The sequence below is a fragment of the Eschrichtius robustus genome, chromosome 3 (genome assembly GCF_028021215.1).
Source record: "Eschrichtius robustus isolate mEscRob2 chromosome 3, mEscRob2.pri, whole genome shotgun sequence".
Taxonomy (NCBI): Eukaryota; Metazoa; Chordata; class Mammalia; order Artiodactyla; family Eschrichtiidae; genus Eschrichtius; species Eschrichtius robustus.
In genome coordinates this window covers 50,621,888-50,636,972 of record NC_090826.1, presented here as the reverse complement: position 1 = coordinate 50,636,972, position 15,085 = coordinate 50,621,888, and the positions used below count along the sequence as shown (strand labels likewise).

The following is a 15,085-nucleotide window of genomic DNA, read 5'->3' as shown; positions in this document are numbered from 1 at the left end:
CCTTACCTAACTTTTCAGTCTACAGGAGGCTCCGAAGGGCAGAAACAGCCTCCCAGCCAAGTCCCCGGCGCAGACTGGACTGGCTTTTGGCCCCTGTTCACGATCAAAAGACTGCTCTTATGGTAAATATTTATGCGGCTTATTAAATAATAGCCTTTACAAATATTATTAGAAATGTGCCACAGAAAACCACAGGCTTCATGGCTGATTCTTTAACAAACATGCAAGCTGCTCAAACGCAGCGTGAGAAAAGGAAAGAGGGTCACAGACACAGGAGGCTGTTCTCTGCACAACTATCCCAGAGATTCTAAGGGGTCATGCTCAAATACCGGTGCTGAAAACCAACCTTTGGGAATTGTTCTCTTGTATTTTCCTCCTTGTCTTCCCCTAAGTGACCAAAGACCAGTAACAATGTTTCCTAAGACTACAAGGCTCCAAAGTGGATGAGCTTACCTGCAGTCCTATTTCTTAAAGGGCTACTCCTCCAGGACTGACTTGGAAACAGTGTCTGCAAATACAGCGTCCCAGGGACCTGGGAGGGAGCTCAATATCCTCTCTTGACTTTGATCTTTGGCCTTGGCTGGGAGCTCAAGTACACGAGACCCACACAATTTTTTTTTTTTTTTATTTAGTTATATTGCAATCAGGGGGTTGGGAGGTTTGGGAAGAAAAAGATAAGCAATGAGTACGCTGGTCAACTTTAGTCTCCTTGACAGAAGGAACTAAATACCACTTTAAACAACTCGCACATGGTCTAAGATGGAGAGAAAGTTCAGGATGGGAAGGAAAGCACTAATCTGGCAATAATATCTGGTTCTCCACTGGCTTTACCAAAAATACACATGGGAGAAAAAGTACAGCTTCTTGACAGGTACTTCTCTTAAAGTGAAAGGCTGTCTCCTGCAGCTCCAATCTCATTGTATTCTTTGAACAATTAACTAGGATTGTATAACCAAAGTGCCCAGCACAGTGCCTGATGTATGGTACATGCTCAGTAAATGGCAGCAACTATTAGGACTATTAACATGTGCCAACCTTCCCTTTCACCATCAAATCACCTCTGGACATCTGCAATCACTTAATATGCATGATCTATACCTAGGTATTCTCACCGTGTCTAACAGCTCAAATTCCAGTAAACAAATGTTAAGTGCTTTCTCTGTGCCAGGACACTAGGAGTAGGAAGCTGAAAAATATATCATTTCTGATTTTAAAGAGCTGACAATTTAATGTAAGAAGCTGATTTTTGAAAGTCAAATAGTGATGCCTCAAGTTATGCCTTGTTGATGTACTTCAAGCTCAACCTAATGCACCTGGTAATATTACACATGGCAGTAAGGTGTCTCCAGATTGCCACCAGAATCTTAGCTATACTCTTGTAGCCAAGCATCTTATTCCAACTCCACCTTTCTCTGCAGAATACAGAGACGTTAGTTGGTAAAAGAAGTACCAGTTTATTGTTTTCATCACCGTTCCAATCATTGGATCAGAAACCCAGTATTTTTCAGGATGTTGAGGATCTTCATGCTTGGGACTGAGCCCATTTTTAAAGACAAATACGAGGTGACTGGAGGAGGGATATGGTATTAAATCAGACAGAAGAACGGCTGGCTGTCCTTTTAAATTCAAAGATGGAGTCCAACAGGCAGAAAAGGCAAAACTCACCAAATCCCCATGCCTGCCTCACAATGTGGCAGCCACAGGGATCAATTCTGAGGCAGTCCTGGATGGTGGCCAAAACCCACCACCCTCCAAGAGCCACACAGGCAACAGCATGACAGCTGACGCAAAGAAAACACAAACCCCAACCATGCTGAGGCCAAATGCACGGTATAGGCCCTAACGAAATCATGGATGGAAAATCTGACACATCAAATGACATCCCCAAACTCCAAAAACAAACATCACCTCAAAGCAAATTAAACTTTGAGTCTCCCATGTCCTCTTCCATGAAACCTTGCTTACGCTCTCTTCTCTTCAATACTTGTGAGCCAATAAAGCAGCTCCTGACTTGTTAAAATGCCTTCCAAGCCCTTTAATAGCCCTACCAAGCTATTCTCTTTGCAGAGAAAGGGAGAGGGGGGCCCACATTTATGACACCCACCCTTCCCCCATTTACAGGGGAGGACACTCAAATCCTAAGAGGACCGATACCCAGTGGATGGTCACGACGCCTGGAGAGGAAGAAGGCTGTACTCAAATTCAGGTTTGCCTAAGCCAGAGCGGGACTCTTATCTATCCCTGAAATGACTTGGCTTTCCTTCCCTAACCAAGCTGCTTTCATCCTGGACACACTCAGAACACAATTACAAGTCTGTTCATCCTGTGAAAACTTCTCAGACACTCAACCATCAGAAACGCCCCCTCCATGCTCTGAATAATAACAACCACTTATGTCACTATAAATGCTACTATGAGAAACATTAGATATTAACTGAGAATGTTCTGCCCCCTACTTCCTTCTACCTGGAGACAAGCACAGCGTGTGTCATGCAGTAATAGGGGAATTCCTGGGCTGTGAGGGAGGGAGAAATTATTAATGTATAAAATAGTCAAATACCTTTTGAAATAAAAAGCCTCTAAAAACTCTCCGTCCCTGGAGAGTTCTAGAAGCACCATCAGCAAGCCTCTCTTGTGTGTGAAGCACTGCACCCCTTCCCAGGTCAATCATCCTCCTTGACCCAGAGCCCCATTCCCACAGATACATGCACGGAGGGGAGAAGAAAGATGGGGTCTATCTTTCACAAACCCAATTCACAGCCTGAGTTCACTAAAAGCCAAAGCCTGAATCTGATGGCCTCTTACTCTCATGCCAGGACCCTGGAAGCAGAAAAGTGGCAGAACAGACACAGAGAGAGCCAGGGCTGGTGTCCTGATTCTAAATGCAAAGTTATTATAATTTAACCCCATAAGCCAATTACAAAGCTACACACATAACAGGGAAAATTACAGGCAAACTTAGTGACTTTTTATTGTTAAGTGGACTCTTCTTTGTAATACATGAATTCCTACCTCTCTTGGAGTTCTGAACAATTTGTTAAATATATATGTAGTTTCTCTCCCTCTGTCACTTTCTTCTCCAAGAGGCTGCTGTTGATTTGTTGACATAATTAACTATAAAATGATATTCTACAGAACTAATCAGACCTTCAAAGCAATGTCATTATCATTAGCATATTGGCCCAAATCCACAGCTTTTCACAGAAAGTCACTCAAATAAAAACAACAGAAGAACCCACCAACCTTGATGACTGCTGTCAGATGTCGGTAAATTCAGGAAGGGCTCAGGGCAGTACAGTATTAGGTAGAGCAACAAAATCCAGTGCCTGCACCATCTTGCAAAACTCCTCCCTTGAAGACAGTGCCCAGCCTGAGGCCGGCTGAGGTCTCTGGTCTAGTCTTGTGTTTACCTATTTATCAAGAATGGCCAGGTGGCTTCAAGGCCCATGGTGAAAGGCCTAAAGAATGAGTTACTGGAAGATTATTGGACAGCTTGCCCCTACAGAAACACGCCCTGTTAAAATTGCCAAGAGCTACACCGTAAGCTTAAACACCATCAGTACTGCCTCTGCCCAAAGTAAGGCCCAAGTTCGTTCTTTGGCCCACAAGGCCCTCAAAGCTATGGCTCTGCCTGAGCCTCTCACCTTACCTCCCTGCCTCCTCCCTGACTGCAACCCCTGAGGCTCCAACTCTACAAAGCTACTAGCAATCCCTCAAATGAAGGTTTGGTGCCTCTGTTCATACTGTTCTCTCCTCCTGTGACGCAGGAAATACAAACCTGCAGTTCATAGAAAAAGACATACAATGCATACATGTGAACCTTTAGCCTCACAAATAATGGAGGGAAATGCAAATCAAAACAATACTGAGATATAATTGTACACCTTAAAAAATGGGCAGAAAATGAAAATGCTAGTACCTATCTTTGGCAAGAGTTTGGGGAAAAAGGCAGTTTCAGACACTTTTAGCGGGAGAATAATTGGTTCAACCTCCTGTTTTCAAAATCTACCCTTTTACCCAAGAGTTGAACTTCTAAGAATTTAGGTTCTAAGAATTTAAGATTGGCTCATCTAAAAGATGTATACAAAAATGTCCATTTCAACTTTTTATTTTTTTTAAAGGCAAGGGCACACTCACAAAAACCCTGGAAACAAATTCAATGTTTATTTATAGGGGAATTGCTAAAACTGATACAGAAGCAGCTGTTAAAAACAAGGAGGAGCTAAAGAAAATTGCTAATTATATGTTATTAAGTAAAAAAGCAAGTTCTTAGACACCATAGTATGAACACATTTGTATTAACTCTGTAAAGAGGAAAAGCAACAGTGGTTCTCAAACTGTGATCTCCAGAGGTGCAGCAACAGCATGACCAGGTGACATGTTAGAAATGCAAATTCTCAGGCTCCAGCCCAGATCTACTGATTCAGAAACTCTGGGGAGGGCAGCTCACATCTGTCAGGCTACCCTGACAGACGCTAAAGTTTGAGAACCACTGTATTGTATAAGGACCTAACATACAAAACTTCAGGAAGAATATGCAAAAGCCTGCTTACTGCAGTGACATCTAGGGAAAAGAAATGCAGTGGAAGCTTGAAGGGCAATTTTTAACTTCCCCTCTCTGTGCTGTTTGAATTTTCACAATACGCAGCTAGTACTATAATAATAAGAAAGATCCTCCTACTGAGTTGAATTCTGCTTCATATGGCTTCCACCCTCTAGTCCTCATTTTTATCTCACGGGATCAGCCAAACCACCTAACCTCTTTTAGGTGAGCTATCCCTTCAAACATTTTAAGATGACTCTCACGACCTCCTGAGTTTTCCTTCCTCTTTGCTATATACTTTTAGTTCCTATAACTGCCCCTCCATGCCATGGCTTTTCCTAAAATAAAAATAAAGAGGGAGGAAGAAGGGATACGGGGCACTTGGTACATTTAACAAGAATGATCTTCAGATACCCATGTTCCCACATGATGCTGTGTGGAGATGAGGGAAGCTGGGCTAGTAGCCCACCGTGAGCACACAGCAGGTCTTCTCTACCTTCCTGGAGGCCCCCCAGATGCAACACATGTTGGGACAAATCAGTAGCCCATCCAGCCCAATACCCAACTTCGGACACTAACATCAGAACAACTTGTTCAGGAGAAAAGGGAAGGGGAGCTGGGTGTCTTCATAAAGTGCCTTTGAAGGTGGGCTTTGAGGTAGTCCTCTTCAAATACCCTACTCTTCCTTTAATAGGTCCCTAGAAATTAGTGTTATCTATTAATATGTCCTGTCAATATGTATCTTCACATGAATCGCAATGTTTCTCAAACTCACATTTTGTGCCAACCTTCGTCTTGGATCAACAGATTTTGCGTGAGCATTTACTCTCTTCCAGGACTGGTACTAGTGACTTAGTAGACAGCTTTGCTGATCCTCCCAACAACTTCGGAGGGTCCACAACCCAGAGGTGGGGTAACTAAGGTTCTGTGCATTTAGGTCACTTGCCCAATGTCACAGAGTCAGTAAAAAACAGAGAGGATCTTCAACCCCGTGCTCTGTCCACTATGTCACATGATTTAAACCAGCCGAACAATAGCCACACTCTAATATCAAAGTTGGCCACATAATTCTACAATCCCAGAATTTGGTAAACTACATTGAGTTTGGTGTATATAAATCATGCTTGATTTTATAATTTGCCTTCTCAACTTTCATCCCCCATAGCTGATCAGTAACTGAGTCCTTTCTTAATCTCTTCATCCCATGGCCAGTGTAGCAGAATTCAAGATACTCAGATCTCAGCCTGGTCTGCAACAGATTTCAGTATAAGTCAGCCCAAAATCCAGATTGCCCAAGGGACTGGCAACACATACATTTAGCCTGAATGATTTCTACTTTATTTTTCCACTCTGCCTAAACCCAGCCCACACACGCAGCACTGCATATGTACCTGCTGTATGAACTCTGCTTCATTTTGTCATCCATGTTGTTAAGAACTTTCTAAATAATTTAAATTGATGAAGGGGTTATAGGACCTCCAGGGTCCTATATAAATCCCTTCCTCACAACCGCAAATAGTCCCTTTTAAAATTTTCTTCAAATATTCCAGTTGAGGACCTCCACTTCTAGCCAAGATGGAGTAACAGGCACCATATTTACCTTCCCACCTAAAACAACTAAAATAATGAATACAGGAAACAAAGGTTCTCGGGACACTGGACATCAGGCAACAAACTACAGTGATCTCAAAGAGATGGGGAAAAAATGAGGTGTCCTAAAACTGCTCAAGCTTAATGCCTGGGACAGAGGACACAGAAGAGGAAATCCATACCAAGCCCTGCAGTTTCCCGAACTGAGAAGCCAGAGCTAGAGGTCTAAGTAGAACAAGGCGGCTAGAAATCTTGGGGCAAAGTACAAGACAGGAAAGAGCTGCACAGGAGAATGTGCTCCTGAAGTATTCAGGAGAGTACCAATCACTGTATGTATGTGAGGAAACTATCTGAGCCAGAAGCACTCAAAAGGATCACAGAGAACAATCAGTGGACTTCACACAGGGCCATGAATAGTGCCTATTCACACCAGCCAGTGTGGAAAACCTCATAATTAACAGGGCATGGGGTAGAGTACACAAAAGGGTTTTACCTCAGCAGTGAAGAAGAATTAGCCCTACTCAACAAAGCTTAAAGCAAGACTCAAAAGGATCAAACTGTTTCCAAATAACTTACACATGCCCCAAAACAAAGCTCAAGTGTATTTATAGAAATACAAAAAATATCTAGCACTGAAAAAGGTAAAATACACAATGTCTGATATTCAACCAAAAATTACCAGGCATGCAAAGAAGCAGGAAAATACTACTAAAATGAGAAAAATCAATGGACACTGACCTAGAATTGACACATTTGATAGAACTAGTAGACATAGATATTAAAACAGCTATCACACCTGAATTTCATTATGTTCAAAAAGCTAAAGGAAAGAGTGAACTTAAAAGTTCACACATGCAAGATTTCAAAAAAGACTCAAGCTGAAATACTAGAAATGAAAACTAAAATGTTTGAGATAAAAAGTTAACTATATGAGATTAGATAACACAGAAGAAAAGATTAGTAACCTTCAAGACACAGTAATAGAAACTATCTAAAATATAACAAAGAGAAAAAAAGATTTTTAAAAAATAAACAGAGCATTAGTGAGCTGTGGAAAAATTTCAAGTGGCCTAATATATGTGAAATGGGAATACCTGAAAGAGAGAACAAAGAAGGGACCAGGAGAAATATATGAGACATAATGGACACAAATTTTCCAAATCTGATGAAAACTATAAACCCATATAATCAAGAATATCAATGAACCCCAAGCATAAGAAATATAAAGAAAACTAAACCAAGAAACATCATAATTAAATTGTTCAAAACCAATGATAAAGAGAAAAACTTAAAAGCAGTCAGGGTGGGGGGTGGCAGATTATGCAAAAAAGAAAAAAAAACCCATGAGAATGACAATGGATTTCTTATCAGAAATAATGCAAGCTATGAGACAGTAGAGCAAGATCTTTGAAGGACTAAAAGAAAAAAACTTTATATCTAGAATTCTTTACGCTGTGAAAAAATCTTTCAAAACTAAAGCTGAAATAAAGACTTTATCAGACATATCAAAGATGACATACCAAAATTCACCATCAGCAGAACTGCACCACAAGAAGTGGGGAAAAGTAATATCACATGGAAATCTGGATCCATAAAATGGAAGGAAGAGCATAAAGGTAACTATGTGGTACAGATAAAGACTTCTAAAAATTTTTTGAATGTCTTAAAAAGACAATTGCTTAAAACTAAAATAATAACCATGTATTGTGGGGTTTAAAACATATGTGGAAGTAAAATATACAACATAAAATAGCAGTAGCACAAAGGCTATGAGGCAAGAATTAGAAATACATTGTTATATGGCTTTATATTACATATGAAGTAGTATAATACCACTTGAAAGTTGACTCTGATAAATTAAAGCTGTACACTATAAACCTTAAAGCAACCACTAAAATAATATCTGAAAAAAGGATATGCCTAATCAGCCAATAAAGGGGGAAAAATGGAATTAAAAAAAATTAATCTAAAAGAAGACAAAAAAAAGAGAGAAAAGAGACCAAAAAACAGATGGAACAAATAGAAAAAAAAAAGCAAGATGATATATTTAAAACATACCATATGAATTATGTTATATATAGTCTAAACACCCTAATTAAAAAGCAGAGATTGTCAGGCCTTGCTTTGTTACCCAGTCTAACTATATGTTGCCCAGAAGAAGCCCACTTTAAATATAAGGAGACAAATAGGTTAAAAAGCAGAAGAAGGAAAAAGATATACCATAAAAGAGCAATCAAAAGAAAGCTGAAGTTCACTATATTAATATAACACTAAGTAGATTTTAAAGCAAAAATATTATCAGGAATAATGATTAAGTAGCTATCGGAGCAAAACATATCATCAGAAATTATGAAATAATAAAGGGGATGATTCACCAAGATGACCTAAAAATCCTAAATATTAATGCACATAATAACAGAGCATCAGAATACATAAAGCAAAATCTGATAGAACTGCAAGGAGAAATGCATATGTCTACAATTATCATGAGAGAATTAAATATGTCACTCAATAATTGGTAGAACAGATAGACAGGAAATCAGCAAGTACATAAAACTTAAGAGTAGTCAATGAAGCTGCCTAATTGACATGTAAAAAGCACTCTATCCAACAAGAGCAGACTACACATTCTTTTCAAGTGTACGTGGAACATTTACCAAGACAGACCACATTCTGAGCCATGACCAAGTCTCAAAACGTTAAAAGGATTCAAGTCATACTAAGTACTCTCTGTGACTACAGTGGAATTAAAAGTCAGTAATAGTTAGATATGTGGAACATCCTCAATATTTGGAAACTGAATAACACACTTCTATATAACCATAGGTCAAAAAGACATTAAAAACAACTAGAAAGTATATTCACTGAATGAAAATAAAAACAGCAAAAGTTGTGGCATGCAGTTGAAGCAATACTTAGAAATCTACAGTATCAAATGCCTATCTTAGAAAAGTCTCAAGTAAATGACCTTAATTTCCACCTTAATAAATTAGAAAGAAATGAGTAAGAGGAACCCAAAGTTAACAGAAGAAAGGAAATAATAAATTTTAGAGCAGAAATCAATAAGTTAAAAAAGAAAAGGAAAACAATAAAGAAAATAAATGAAACCAAAAGCTGGCTCTTTGAGAAGATCAATAATAGTAATAAATTTCTGGCCAGAATGATCAAGAAAATAAAGAGAAAAGAGACAAATAACCAGTCTTAGGAATGAGGGAGATGAAATTACAACAGATTCTATAAATATTAAAATGATAATAAGGGGATATTATGAGCAACTTAGATGATATGTACAAATTCCTTGAAATACACAAACTATCAAACCTCATTCAAGGAGAAACAGATAATCTGAATAGTCCTGTATTATTAAATCAATTGACTTCTCCTTCTCCCCCATAAAAAAACTCCAAGCCCAAATGGCTTCACTGATGAATTCTACTAGATATTTAAGAAAAGAAATAATGGCAATTCTACACAAATGCTTACAGAAAACTGAAAAGAAGGAAATACTTGCCTGTTCATTCTATGAGGCCAGAATTATCTTGATAACAAAACTTAAAATACAAGGAAAGAAACTATATCAGTACCCATCATTAACACAGATGCAAATATTCTTAAAATTTTAGCAAACAGAACAGAATCCAACAAAATATAAAAAGGATAACATAGGTCCTGGCCACGTGGGATTTATCTCAGGAATACAAAGTTAATTTAACATTCCAAAAAAAATGAATGTAATTAATCATATTAAGAGTCTTTGAAAAATGATCTCAATAGTTACAGAAAAAAGCAACTGACAAAATACAATACCCATTCTTCATTTAAAAAAAAAAAAGAAAAAAAGAAAAAACCCTTTCAGCAAAGATGGAATAGAATGGAACTTCCTAAACCTGATAAAGAGCTTCTACAAAAAATATACAACTAACATCATAAATCATAACGCTGAAGAAATGAATGCTTCTCCCTAAGCTCAGGAACAAGGCAAGACATTTGCTCTCATCACTTCTACACAACACCGAGTGGAGATTCTAGCCAGCGCGCTGTAGCAAGAAAAATAAAAGACATCCTCATTGAAAGGAAGAAGTAAAACTGTCTTTATTCACAGATAACATGATCACATAAAGAATCTGATGGTACCCACAAAGAAGCTATTAGAACTAATAAGTCAGTTAGCAAGATGGCAGGATACATGATCAATATACAAGTGGTAACAAACAATTGAAAGTTGAAATCTAAGAAGACAATACTGTTTATAATAGCATCAAAAAATGTGAAATACCTACAGATAACCTGACAAAGACCCATCTACTGAAAGCTAAAAAACACTGCTGAGAGAAATTAAGGAAGACCTAAATAAATTAACAGATATACTGTGTCCAAGGGTCAGAACACTCAATATTTAAGAAGTCAATTCTCTCCCCAAATTAATGTATAGATTAAATGAAGTTCCAATTCAAATCTAAACAGGCCTTTATTTTGAATCTGACAAAATGACTGTAAAACTGATATGGAAATGCAACAGATGCAGAATAACCAATATAACTTTTAAAAAGAACAAAGTTGAAGGACTTATACTACCTGACTTTAATACTTATTGCAAAGCTACAGTCATCAAAACTAAGTGGTACTAGCATTAAAACAGACAAAGAAATCAATGGAACAAAATAAAACATCCAAAAATGAGCCCACATATACACATGGTAAATTGATTCTGATCAAAGGTACAAAGACAATTCAATGGAGAAAGGATAGATTTTTTAGCAAATGGTGCTGGAACAACTGATACCATATGAAAAAAATAAACTTTGTCCACATCTGGTCCTACAGGTTCATACGAAATGGATCCTGGATTTAGTGTAAAATAAAAAACAATAAAGCTTCTTAAAAAAAAATAGAAAATATTTGAGATCTCAGGCTAGGCATGATTTCTAAGATACCAAAACCATGATCCATAAAGGAATAAATTGATAAAATAGACTTTATCAAAATTACAAATTGATAAATTAGACTTCAGCAAAATTAAGAACTCTGCTTTTCAAAAGACACTGCTAAGAAAGTGAAAATATAAGCCACGAAATGGGATAAAATATTTGCAAATCACAGCTGTGATAAAGAACTTATTAATGAGAATATATATAAAAACCTCTTGAAAGTCAATAAGGAAACAAACAGCCCATTTTTAAAAAGTGGACAAAAGACTTAATAAACACTTCAGCCAAGAAGATATATGAAATATATACAGGGAAATAAGCAACAAGATAAGAAGTCTGAAATTATTAGTCATTAGGGAAGTGCACAATAGAACCCCATGAGAGGATTCCACATTATTAGAATAGCTAAAATTTAAAAGAGTGATCACACCAGTTGGAGCAACTGGAATCACTTTGAAATACGGTTTGGCTGTTTCTTAACAAGTTAAATATACACCTACCATGTGAACTAGCCGTTCCACTTTTAACTATTTAACTAATAGAAATGAAGGCTGTACAAAGGCATTTATAGAAATATTCATACCAGCTTTAATTGTAGTAGCCAAAAAGCAGCAAATAATCCAAATGTCCATCGAAGGGTTAGTGGATAAACTAAATATGGTATAGTTGTCAGAAAAAAAAAAAAAAAACTATGTATGCCCACATAACCTGGATAAACTCAAGAGGATTATGCTAAGGAAAAGCCACCGCACACAAAAGATACATATTGTATGACCCCACAGATAAAATCCTAAAAAAGTTTAAATAGTGACAGAAACAACTCACTGGTTCTTGGAGGGATCAGAAAGGGGCATGAGCAATCTTTGGGGGTATTAGAAATGTTCTTTATCTTGATTGTAATGATGGTTTCACGGATAAATACATATGTTGAAACTTCTCAAATTAGACTTTTTATAAGTTTATAAACTTATAAAAAGTTATGAACTTTTTATAAGTTTACTGTATGTCAAGTATACCTCAATAAAGTTGTTGATATAAATAAAGCCTCAATAAAGCTGTTTCCTAGTAGGGAATGCCTTTTCTTTCCTATGGTACCTTGACTGCTACATCCTTTCTTCATCCCCTACATTCAATCAGTAATTAATTCCTAACCATTCTATTCTAATTTCTCTCCTCTAGTCACATAGCTACTACGCTAACCCATCTCTCACCTGCATAATAATAGCCTCTCTCCAGTCTTCACCACTCCAATTCATTCTCCACCCTGCAGCCAGAATTAACTTTCTAAACCACAAATCTGAGAGTGTCACTTCAATAGCTGCTGCTTGCTCTGGAGATGCATTTCAAACTCCCTTAACCTGATTCACCTGACCTTCCCTGATCTGGGCTTTTCACTTTTCCCAACCTCCTTTCTGGTGATTTCCCCTTACCCTTTCCGGTCCGCCCATACTAATCAACAACACACCAGACTTGCATAGCTTTGCCCATGCTGTTCCAAGTCAGATAATCCCCTTTCCTCTGTCTTTCTCCAACCCAATCACACCGATGCTTTGCAACTCAACTTGGGTATTATCTCCTCTAAGAAGTTTTCAATAAAAGCCTATATTGGGCCATTTGGACTTCTCTCAACTCCTGAGAATCTTTTTTTTTTTTTTATTTTTATTGGAGTATAGTTGATTTACAACGTTATGCTAGTTTCAAGTGTACAGCAAAGTGAATCAGTTCTACATATACATCTATCCACTCTTTTTTTAGATTATTTTCCCATACAGGCCATTAGAGAGGAGAATCTTATTCTACCTTGCTACAGCACTAAGCTCACTATCATATAATCTCCCTTGCCAGACTAGACAGAAGCAGACTGGATGAAAGCTTGAAAGCAAACACCAAGTCTTGTTCATCCTTGCTTTCCCAGAGCCTACCACAATGCCAGGCCAAGAACACATTCCCAAATTAGTGAACAAACGAATGAACACAAGAGCTGGTTTGGATGACCGCCTCTTACATCAGCTGGGTTGACTCTAAATTCCACCTTATAAAAATATGGGCAGGTAAGAGGTTGAATAATCTCTGTAGTACATTCTGGTAAAATAATTATTTCAAATACTTTGGGTGGGGGGGGTGGTGGTCCCACTCTGGCTGTGAGCTTAAGGGCAAGATTCACTACCTCAAACTGTTTTCAGAACCAGCTGGTAATTGACTGTGATTTGAACCAAGTGAAAGGTTAGGGAAAGAGAACCAGATTCCAGGAAAAGACAAGGCCCACAGTAAAAAATTAACACAGCCTGGAAGAAGGCTCAGTCTCCTCCCAGTAAACTTCTTAATTTCATCCAGAAAGACACAGATCTCCACCCTCTGGGTTATTCCTTTCTCCCAATGCACATGTTTTGACTTCCAATTCCAGCAGGGAGGCTCCCAACCTCCCTCCCCCTCAAAATCAATCTCCAGGCCCTTCTCACCCTCTCTGTTCCCTCAATCATCCTTAATAAGAGTTATCTGAGCCTCCCACCAGGAGGCCCTCCTCAGCTGGCTCCCTCCAAGAGCCAGGCCAGTGGCCACCAAGTCAAAAGCCAACCACAGGACCTCATTAACAGGAGATTCCCAGAAGACCAGGAGGCAGTCAAAAGGCTGGAAGACCCAGCTGGCAACTTAAAAAGTACAATTTCAGGATATACACTTGGTGGATCATAGGAAAGAGGGGAAAAGCAAGCAAAACAAAACAAAGCAGAATTCTACCACCTATATACCAAGCTACAAACTAAGAGAAGGCTTGCCTTCTTTCTACTGATTTGTAGTTCAAAAGCATAATCCCTTTCTCCCTCCTGATATCCTACTTTAAAAAGTAACCTAATAATGACTGCTCTTCCCTATCTTGGAAATGACTTGACTCTTTAATTTAGAGACGAAATTAGTTAAGACATGAGGAGCGCTTTAGTGGAAAATAGCCAATGATTAGGGAAATTCACCATTTTGCATCTTGTTCATCTTAAAAAGAAAGGACATTAATAAAAATAGAGAGATACTCCTAGGCCTTTCCTACCCAGGATAACTGTAGCCAAAGAGCATTATACCATCTAAACTAAATTGCACTTTAAACATTACCACAAGCTGCTGAAAGCTACAAGCAGCACTGGCCTTAAAATGCCTTAGGTAGCCAGACTGGAATTAAAAGGTTCAAAAACGCCTGGGGAAACGTCCTAAAATACGGTGGGAAGGGGGGAGAAAATTAACATAGTAACTGGATAGTGATGGCAGGGGACCCCGAGTTCCAGACATCCCCTAGGCAGCGTTGGGGATGCAGTAAGGGCCCACCCTTCTCTTGAGTGGCCGTACGCCTCACCCAGGAGTGCACACAGGGGACTCAACAAGGTCTCGGGGGCCAACGCATGGCTTGGCGTTAAGACTCAGGCGGCCAGAGGAGGAAGAGGAGGCAGCGACTGCGGGAAAGGGGAGGGAGGCTTGGGCCCGGCTGCGCTCTCGAGTTGGAGAACGTGCGCGCTGCGAGCCTGCGCTTTTGCTAAAGCCCCTGATACACACGTGGGACTGAGAGGAGGGTCACTTACTTGTCCAATCTGAAATTACATTTTAGCTAGCGGGGCCCTGCCGATAACCGCGCGGAGCCGCACCAAGCCTCGGTTGGGCGGTCCGACCCGCCCTCCGCGCGGCCCCGCCCCCGCCGGCCGCGACCCCTGTAAAGCTCGCCCCGATTGGCCCTTTGAACGGGGCCCGGGATTGGCCCGCGCCTGCGCCCTGCCGTGGCCTCCTGCGGCGCTGGCCTGGCGGGTGGCGTGGGCTGCGGCCTCTTCCCGTTTCTTCCCGCCTCCCCGAGCTTTTAAAGGCCTGAAGTGGGTTCTGTCTTCTCAGGCCGGGAGTTTCCTACTCTGGGGGCTCTTCTCGCCCCACGCAAACTCCCCTCAGCCGCTGGTGGGTACGTGTCCAACGTGTATCCTGTAACTTCGCTTCTCAACCATGCACTGAACGCCAAGTCTCTTGCAGACAGGTGTTAAAATAAAGAAATTAATAA

General features: G+C 39.5%; 1 protein-coding gene across 8 annotated transcripts in view; it reads right to left on the bottom strand.

The window, feature by feature from the left end:
- FGGY (FGGY carbohydrate kinase domain containing) overlaps positions 1–14,712 on the bottom strand; it is a 415,080-nt gene extending 400,368 nt beyond the window's left edge. For 3 of the 8 annotated variants that reach the window (XM_068539982.1, XM_068539991.1, XM_068539989.1), the window contains exon 1: positions 454–554. The gene's annotated coding sequence lies outside the window, so the exon portion shown is untranslated. Of the gene's footprint in view, positions 1–346; positions 425–453; positions 555–14,624 lie in introns of those variants that run through there. The other 5 variants (XM_068539986.1, XM_068539983.1, XM_068539987.1 and 2 more) reach the window with 5 other exon arrangements.
- Between the last annotated feature and the right edge of the window lie 373 nt (positions 14,713–15,085).